The sequence below is a fragment of the Miscanthus floridulus genome, chromosome 13, assembly GCF_019320115.1.
Source record: "Miscanthus floridulus cultivar M001 chromosome 13, ASM1932011v1, whole genome shotgun sequence".
Classification (NCBI taxonomy): Eukaryota; Viridiplantae; Streptophyta; class Magnoliopsida; order Poales; family Poaceae; genus Miscanthus; species Miscanthus floridulus.
Genome location: NC_089592.1, coordinates 64,496,965 through 64,507,169, shown reverse-complemented (window position 1 = coordinate 64,507,169; position 10,205 = coordinate 64,496,965). Strand labels below are relative to the sequence as shown.

General features: G+C 49.2%; 1 pseudogene; it reads left to right on the top strand.

Moving 5' to 3' along the window:
- The first annotated feature begins 1,605 nt into the window (after window positions 1-1,605).
- Window positions 1,606-3,828, top strand: LOC136499925 (putrescine hydroxycinnamoyltransferase 1-like; annotated as a pseudogene).
- Window positions 3,829-10,205: the final 6,377 nt, after the last annotated feature.

The following is a 10,205-nucleotide window of genomic DNA, read 5'->3' as shown; positions in this document are numbered from 1 at the left end:
CTGCTTGGACACGAAGTATAGTACCTGCTGCATCCTCCATCGAGGGCAACTGCCGGGTAAACAAATCTGGTGAGGACCATCCACACGGCAGTCCGCGTACGGACCTACGGCTGACAAATGGCTCACGGGTTTGAAAATGATGTGTTGGCCCACACAACAGTACACACAGACCAGTATAGTATCCACGTACAGACGCTCCCCATTCATTTTTTTCCACTGCCAGAAGGCCTTCAAGTCCGAGGGAGCCTGAGCCGTGCCCCGTGATCTGCTATTGACCATGATGTCTTGATGACATCATATATGTTCTTTTTCCTTCAAAAATTAAGGAGGAAATGTCTTGAAAATACAAATATACATATCTCAGTCGTCAGCTATCCTGAGCCATCCATCCTTTAATCTGCGGCCTAGGCGAAAAAAGAAGAGGGGGCGTGATGGTCTTTTTGCATGTGGTTGATGACTCAGCACCATCGTGCCATGCGTACGTAGCGTGGCACGTGAGCAAATGTGATAAATTTGTTGACATTTTCATTCTGCGGGTGAAAATGTCGTGACAATTCTAAAGCTGCTAGCCAACCGTAATTATGTTAAAATGTTAATAATCCCAAGAAAAACATTCAAATAAGAATCATTTTGATGATCCAATATTTTTTAAGCCTGTATGAGTTAAAGCAGTGTGACTGAGATACAATCTTAAGAATCAATTGAGAAACATGACATAATAATTAATCTATGAGCTTCTCATGTTCAATGTGTTAGAAAAACGTGTGTCAAGGGTTCAAGGCACCATATGAAGTGTGGTTGCAATATGAATGACATGATCATTGAATTTTCGAGCCACAAATCATCGAGTTATAGATCCTAAACCCCTGTTGTAACCTACGAACATTTTTGCTAGTAATAATAAAAGATCATAAAAATAGATTTAAGTTAGGATACCTATTCATATATTATTATGATCGGAGTGATTCTGTAGGCGACGAGATTCCGTAGGCGACTCCATCCGCAGCAAGATTGAACCAGCGAAGTATCTGCTCGTCGGCCCTGGTCTCTTCCCTTCTCAGACTCTCACTCTCCATCAAATATAATTGTTTCTTGCGTCCATTGTCGAGTACACACAGTACAATAGTGTGTTTATTATAATATATATGTTCTCTTATCTAATTTTTTTCTTGTCTAATCTTTGTTAGTACGAGTAGTGGACCCACGTGATGATTATTTGAGTTACTATTTATACATGAATTATTGGTTTCATAAATATACTAGCCTGTATCTCTGTGTCACTGTTTTTTAAGCAAATTGCATATCCGCATATCCGATACATATCGCATCTCATACAGTCATACTCATATGCGTATGCGATACACGTATCCAGAAAATTTTATTAGAGGGTGCGGTGCCTGTTCGTGTTCGAAACCAGAACAGCACGGCGCAGCTGGACCACAGTCCACAGGCCACACAGCCCACAGGTACCGTACGCTGCCCTGCATCCGGCGCGGCCCATGACGCGACCTGTCCGGGTCGTCTCGGGCCCCCTGCTATAAATCGCGGCCCCACCACTTGCAGTTATCGCAGTCGCAGACGAACGAACACACAGAGCTATCAACATTCAACACTCAACAGCCAACAGCGAGAGAGTACAGGGAGGGGGACAGCCAACAGCCAACAGCCAACAGCCAACAGCCAACACTCAACGCAGCCGATGAAGGTTGACGTGGTGGGGACGACGCTGGTGGCGCCGAGCGAGGACACGCCACGCCGGGAGCTGTAGGTGTCGAACCTGGACCTGGCCGTGCCCAAGGCGCACACGCCGCTCGTGTACTACTACCCCACGCCGGCGGCCGCAGGCGCCACCGATGGAGGAGCGGCCTTCTTCGCGCCGGAGCGGCGCTGGTGCCGTTCTACCCGCTGGCGGGGAGGCTGGGCGTGGGCGAGGGCGGGCGCCTGCAGATCGACTGCAACGCCCAGGGCGCGCTCTTCGTCGTCGCCAGGGGCCAGGGCCCGACTTCGCCGGCGCGGACGTGTTCGGTGACGACGGCTACGAGCCGTCGCCGGAGGTCAGGCGGATGTTCGTGCCGTCCGGCGACCCGCCCTGCGTCATGTCCATGTTGCAGGTGAGGCACGCACACATGCTCGTACCGGCTAGTTTGGTTGACGCCCTGGCAAATCTGGCTGGCACAGGCATGGCGTTGGTTTTTGACGCATGGGTCGGATGCATGTGCCTAGGTGCAGCTCCCCACACCAGGGCTCAAACCAAAATCTGTGGCATTACTTTAGAGACGGAAAATGCGGAAAGTTTCGAGGTTGCTATAATGACTACGAGTGCTTTGGCCTTTGGTTCTCGTGATGGATCAACAAAGCCCATGCATCGTGCCACATCCGTAGCTCTGCTTGGAACGCGTGAGTTGGCATCTAGTAGGTTATTAATTCACGTGAAATTACTTTAGACATGCGAAACGAGGGGAACATGACAAAGTATATTGGCCGGATCGAACGGTTCTATGCTCAAGAATAGTACAGCTTCGAAAAAAAAACAAGAAAGAAAAAAACACACGTTGGACACCATATATAGGTGGGGAGCACGTATCAGACCTGTATGTACCTGATTGTGATGTGTGGGACCAGACTGCGACGAGATTTGGAGTAATATGCGTATTCGGACGGTGGTCCGTGGCAGCAGCGGCCCCACCATGAAGAAAAGTTTTGGCGTGGACGTAAGGTACAGTTACAGCCGGGCATGCCACACATGGTCCGTCGATGACAGTAGTACCACACACACCGCAGATGTTAATGTAGCACGTACTACTAGGTATGGACGCATCCGTCGGCATTGCATTATTATTGCTCCGGTTGGATCGACTTATAAGCTATATTTTTTTAACCAATAAACCATATTTTTCTTACACCAATAAATCAGTTTACAGTTGTTCCAACAGCGGCTTATGAGCCAAGCGCGAACAGGTCAATTGCATAGAAGACGAAACTGTAAACGATAGAAAGACGATATGCTGACCTGTGATGTGAGACATCACTAGGGTGCCGACGCCTATCAAATCCGATGTCAAAGTGCATGCGTGCGAAACTCTGCTGGCCGTCCAAAGTTACAGAACAAAAGCTTCGCGAAATAATCGCCATCGAGGGAATAGACTTCTGCCCTGTGATGAGAATGAGATGCGAAAAGGATATCCTGTGATCATGACAGCTAGCGTCTATCAGTGTGTGCAGGATCGTGGGCAACCGCAGGCAACTTTGGATGGTAGGCTCGTAGGCATCAAACAATAGTTTTGCCTCCCGGCGTCGTCGATGGCGTGTCGTCATGACAGTGTCTGGATTATGAATACTTGTTACTTACTCCGTCCCATCCTGCAAGGCATTACCACTGTTGTCATTTTATTTGACTTTTCGACATTATTACCATCAATAGTTAAAGCATTTTAAAACGGTGGTCGCCCGGGTGGAGGACGTCCTGGCGCGCCCGCTCGGGTTCGTGGCGCAGGCCATCAGGGACGCGGTGGACCGCGTCGACGACGCCTACGTGTGCTCCATGGTGGACTACCTGGAGGTGGAGTCGGAGAAGGGCAGCCAGGCGGCGCGCGGGCAGCTCATGCCGGAGTCCGACCTCTGTGTGGTCAGCTGGCTCGGGATGCCCATGTACGACGCCGACTTCGGCTGGGGCACGCCGCGGTTCGTCGCGCCGGCGAAGATGTTCGGCAGCGGCACGCCCTACGTGACGCAGCGCGCCAACAAGGACGACGGCATCGCCGTGCTCTACTCTTTGGGCTGGAGCCCGAGTACCTGCAGTGCTTCGAGAAGGTGTTCTATGGGGAGTGAGTCGTACTCGTGAGATAACGCGCTTCGTCGTGAGCACGTACTGAGTGTGATCACAGTAGCTTGGAGCCTGATGCTCTGGATGTGTGCTGTGTGCATATAAAAAAAATCGCTCCGATTTCTGTCTCTCTCTAGTCTTGTCATTAAAGTTGAAAACGGACGGGACAAATCATAACGTTTTCTTTCATCCATTTTCGTTTTCCCTGGTTAAATGAAAACAGGACGGAAAACGGGATGAGTGAACCGAGAGCGGGATGGAAGACGGTGAAACCGTCCGTATCTGCGGTATCCTATTTTTATCGGGATATCCCGTTTTTTATCCCATTTTTCTTCGATCCGAGATAAGCCCAGCTAGGAAACTAGGCCTTCCTGCTGGCGGCCCAGTATGTTCCGTAAGCCTAGTAACAGGTCTCCTAGGGCCTGTTCGGTGGCTGGCTGTGCTAGCTTGTTGGCTGTACGTGCATGGCCCAGTATGTTACAGCTGCTACTTGCTGCTTGGCGCATGCTGCTGTGTGGGCATGGCCGAACGGTCAGCAGCCATGTTGCTTGTCGCAGCATGAAGGCAACACACAGGAAGCGCGCTTAGCGTGCAGCATAGGCGGCGGCCGTGCCTGAGCATGAGAAGACGAGCAACAAATCAATACTTTTCTTATCACGTGTATTACTTATGTGTATAGGCTGGTTGTAAAGATCGACGAGGTGTAAATGTAATTTCGGCTTAAGTTTTTGCTTACCGTTCGTTTTCATCTATTTTCCGATCGTATTTACTCGTTTTCGTATTACCGTTGATCCCTGCTCCCGTTTGTTTCACTCCCACCCTGTTTTCGTAAAATAAATATGGAAACGAAAACGATTGAGACATCTTCCAATCGTTTCCGTCCGTTTTAAACTTTGCTTCTCATGTATTTTTTTTGGAAAAAAATCTGCATGAAGCCTGTATGCACCCTGCGGCCGTACATACCTAGGGTGGACGCTTGACGTGTGTCTCCCCTTCTCTAGCCTGTACATCGTGGGTGGTACTGGATCAGATCGGATCGGATCGGCTTGGCTCATTGGCTGGAATTCAAGCACGGCTTGCCCACGTTTTCAGCAGCTAAATCACCGATCCAGATTTGTTTGACCGACACGCGTCATCCATCCACCCTAGGTATGCACGGCCGCAGGGTGCATACCGGCTCCATGCAATTCTTTTCCCTTCTTTTAGGTGCTCAGTTGAGAGAGCGCCATAGCTACGTTGCCTTCACGTACACCACTGCACTAGCATGTTATACACGGACTGTCACTGAGGTGCATGTGAGCAGAGGTTGGGCTTGGGGCCACCGTCATCCAAATTGTTACCGTGCTCCGTTGTCGAGTTCGCATGCCGCGTGCGAGCAGTGAGCATCCGTTGTAAAGAAATTTTTAGTGTCGTACGGCCCAATCGACGAGATGCCCAGCCCACCCAGTACATGGGAAAGTAGCCCTCTAATACATGGACCCTTCTTTTCTTTTAGCCCAGTTTTCAAGTGTACAGCCCAAACATTGTAGTTCCTTATTTACACTGTCCGTACCAGTTGGAATCGACGCCCTAGTTGTGCGTAGCGAGAGCGGCGAGACACTGATCCGGAACAAAATCAGGATCGTAGCGATGCCAGCACTCAGTCGCCTGTTTTTGTTTTTTGATTTTGTGAATTGCTTGCCTTTCGTTACCATCAACCGGCCGAGGCCTCAAAGGGTACCAGATCGAGCACGCATGCCGGAGTTACATGCCACATCTCCGTGCGATGAGTGCTCGATACTTTTTTAGCTAAAACATGCGCTACTTTATTACAAGTTCTACTAATATAAGAAAAAGAGAAATCTTGAAAGGCAAGCCTGAGATCATCAATCTCCTTCAAAACCGGATGAACAATGGATCGCTGAACATCCCTTCTTGTTCCACAGGTTGACAAGCTCCAAGCAATCAGTTTCCAGCCATACCTGCTGTATACCCTGTTGTTTCGCCAGCACTAACCCGTCTCGGCACGCTAATGCTTCCATCAGACAAGCATCAAAACCACGATCATACCAGCGCGCCTGTGCAGATTGGAAAAAGCCCCTGTGATCTCGAATTACACTGGCCGTCGCCCCACTGTGCTTGTTCTCGTAGAAGGCGGCTTCAGAGTTGATTTTAAACCATCCTTTGCTTGTTGCCAACCATCTCGGGGGAGCCTCATTAGCCGCTCGCTGCTGCACCGGGTGACAAATCTGCCAAAGATCATAAGCTGTATCCCGTGCCCAAATAACAGCTTGTTGAATGCTCATCGACAGTTCCCCAGTGTCTCCTCTTGTTTCGCATCATCCGCAAAAGTCCACATCCCGCAAAGTATCGCTGCTGTGTCCCGGCTAGAGCAAATACCTGATATCAGGTCACTAGCCCAGGTAACAGGGTTCAGACTTGGGATCTTGACACCAATTCCCACTCGTACTTGATGCCAAAATTCTCTAGCCACCGAGCAGTATAACAAGACATGAGCGATGGACTCCTCTGGCGCCCCACATACTTCACAGAAGGCTATCTGCCGCTCAATGTGTCTCTTCCAGAGGATATGTCTGGCCGGCAAGAATTCATGGACTACATCGCCACCAAAATACTTTCACCTTCGGTGGAATTTCCAAGTTCCAGATAATATTCCAAAGGCCATCAGTTGAGGCGCCAGGTTCATGGTTCTGATTCTCTTCCTCCTTCTTCTTAAAAAGGAGCTTGTATGGCGATCTTACCGAGTATGTACCCGACTTCTCCGGTTCCCAGGCCCAGCGGTCATGGCCCTGCTGCCCCATCGGCTGTCGGATGATGGCCTCAGCATCAACCGGAAAGAAAACCTCCTTGATCAGCACCTCATTCCATCCTCCGTTTGCAAGGCGCAGATCGGCCACTGTATCCAGCACCTGACCCTGATATGGTGTGATTGGCCGGCCATTAAAATGGTTAGCAATCCACCTGTCTTCCCAAATCCTTGTTTCGCCATCAGCGATCCGTTTAATAAGTCCTTCCTGCAGAGCCTCTCGCCCCGCAAGGATTGCACGCCACGTACTACTAGCATGCTTCTTTCTTGTGGCCCTCATGAAATCTGAGTCGTGAAAGTACCGGCCCTCGAGGACTCTGGCACACAACGACTCTGGGCGGGTTATGAGTCTCCAACCCTGCTTGCCAGGCATTGCAATGTTGAAGCATCTTAAATCACGGAAACCCATACCCAAGGTTTTCATTTTCGGAAATTAAAATTTATCGGGGGTCACAGATAAAGAGGATAAACATGATATATCGGAAATATCGGACCAAATTCAAATAAGATTTAATTTGAATTTAAGTAAATTTAAATAAATTTAAACAAAATTTGTACGAAAAAGATAAATATTTCCTTATCGGCACGTACGGATAAAAAGGATATATCGAAAATATCAGGAGATTTCGGCCGATATTGGAAACCATGCCCATACCTCCTTCGCACTTTGGCTTTGTCAGACGCTCCCAACTCATCCAGTGCATACGTCGGTTATCAGCTGAGCTCCCCCATCAATAATTTGCTATAGCCGACTTCATTTTTTTGCATGTGTTCTTCGGAAGGAGGAAGCAACTCATGGAGTAAGTAGGGACAGCTTGTGCAACCGACTTGATCAGCACTTCCCTCCCTGCACAGCTAGCTTCTCTACCGCACCACCCTTCAATTTTGCCCCTGATCTGAGTTGGTAAAAATTCAAACAGATCACCCAAACTTCTACCTGTCTCCGTAGGTAAACCAAGGTATTTTTCAGCAAGCGCCTCCTTTGTTAATGTTTAGGCCTTGGCATACCACTGACTTCATCTCCTGGGGGCAATTTTTGATGAAAAACACCGCAGATTTCTCGCGATTTACTAGCTGGCCCGAACCGCGGTTATATATATTTAGGATCTCCATCAGTCTTTCGCTCCCACCCCCTTGCGAGAGAAGATGCATTCATCCGCAAAGAGAAGATGCAATATCCCGGGGGAGTGTATACCAACTCTTACACCCCTTGACAAGTGCACTGGACCAACCGACTTCAAGAGACAAGAAAGCCCTTCCAAACACAGGAGGAATAAATATGGTGATATAGGGTCACCTTGTCTAATCTCCCTCGCGGGTCTAAAAACTTCTGTCATAACACCATTAATCTTGATAGAGAAGGATACTGAAGTTACACACCTCATGATTAGATCCACAAAATTTGTGTGAAATCCCAGCCGTAACATTATGCCTCGCAAATATGCCCACTCAACACGGTCATAGGCTTTGGCCATATCAAGCTTCACGGCACAAGCCCCGGTTTTTCCCCTTCTTTCTCTTCAAATAGTGAATGCACTCATATGCAATGAGGACATTATCAGTGATCAAACGTCCTGGAATGAAGGCACTTTGCTCCTCTGAGATTACCACGTCCAAACATTCCCTCAGTCTTAGAGCCAGCACCTTCGAGCATACCTTATACAACACATTGCAGAGCGAAATCGGCCTGAACTCCTTCATGGACTGCGGGTTTCTGACTTTGGGAATTAGAACAATAGTAGTACGATTAATATCATCAGGTAGCATACCTCCATTCAGGAAGTCCAATACTGCATTTGTCAGCCCCGAGCCCAATAAATACCAGTGCAACTGAAAGAAACCGGCAGTGAATCCGTCCGGCCCAGGAGCTTTGTTGGCGCCCATCATATGCAGCGCTCTATCCACTTTCACAGCAGTGTAAGGGCGGTTAAGCCTGCTGTTCATCTCCTCTGTAATTCTCGTAGGAACATGTTGCAAGATCAACTCTGGCAACAGTTCGTCTTGCGCTGTAAACAGCTGCGAATAATACTCAGTTGCCATTGCTTCTATATCCTCCTGACTCACAACCACCGATCCATCATCACGGCAAAGAGACGTGATTCTATTTCGTTTGGCTCTTGCCCGGGATGTCGCTTGGAAGAAGGACGTATTACGGTCACCCTCCTTAAGCCACTCCATTCTCGCTCTTTGCTTCTCCATCACCTCCTCCCGCGAGAGCAGTTCCGAGATGCATGCCATTAGGTGTTTTTCTTTCCTTGATGGACCAGCACCTATGGACAGCCCCCGTTCCACTTCTAGCTCATGTCTGAGTGCTGCCAGGTTCTTCTTTACCGAGCCAAAAACATCCCGCTCCCAGACTTGGAGCTTGCCTTGGACTGATCCGAGCCTCGTCTGCATCTCCCTCAAACCCCTTACAGTCGGGTCCTGGAGCCACAAGTCGCGGATGAGAGCCATGTAGCTCGGATCACGTTGCCACATGTTCTCATAACGAAAGTTTCTCTTCCGTCATCTTCTGCTCAATGAGTGTTCGAGACATTCTACTACCAAGCAGCTGTGGTCAGACACCGTTGTTTGCACATTCCAAACCTTCACTTCCCTGTACAGGTTCAGGGAAGGGGTCAGTAACAAAACCCCTGTCCAACCTGACCTTGATATTATGATCCCCCTCTTGGCGATTATCCCACGTATATGGGAGTCCAATGAATTCCAAATCCGTGAAGCCGCAGACAGCGTCCTTGAAACCTTCCATTTGACGCTCAGTCCTGCCCGCACCACCAAATTGCTCTGAAGCATGGAGGACTTCATTAAAATCACCCACACAGAGCCACGGTAAGGAAGAGCGCCCCTGCAGCAGCTCCAAGCATGCCCAACTCCTATACCTCAACTCTCTCCAGGCCTCGCCATAAAAGCCTGTAAATCTCCATTTTTCCACCTTCGAGATCGGGTCAAGGACAGCCACATCAATATGTAATTTATCTAGACTTTGAAGTCGAACATCCACATCATCCTTCGATAGAAGGGCCAAACCACCCCCTCTACCAATACTCCCAAGTCCCAACTCCAAGGCCGTAGGCAAAACCTAGGGACCTCAGCAAAACATCCACCTGATCCGAGAAAAGATGCATCTCCGACAAGAAGACCAGCATGGGACGGTGTAGCTCGCACAAGCTACGGAGATCTCGAACTGCCTCGGGTCGTCCCAAACCCCGGCAGTTCAAACTTAAGATTTTCATTGTGTCCGGCGGGGGCTGTCCTTAGCAGCCACCACCGATCGTGCATTTTGTGAGTTTGTACTTCTCTTCCGCTTCTTCAGCAACTCCAACATACTATCACCGCTGGTTTCTGATGCACCATCCAGTTGGCTAACTCGTGAGTTCACAAGGCCAATCCGAACAATGGCATTAGACACCTCTGCAGGGACATTGAGGTCCGGTGTCTGCAGGGTTGGGTCTGCTGCCTTTGACTTTCGTTTCCGATGCTGCAGTCTAGGGCTTGCCTCCTCCATTACTAGTTGTTAGCCTGCAAGACCCCCAACTCGTGAGTGTTTTGGTGTTGACATTCAGCAAAGTTGAGAAA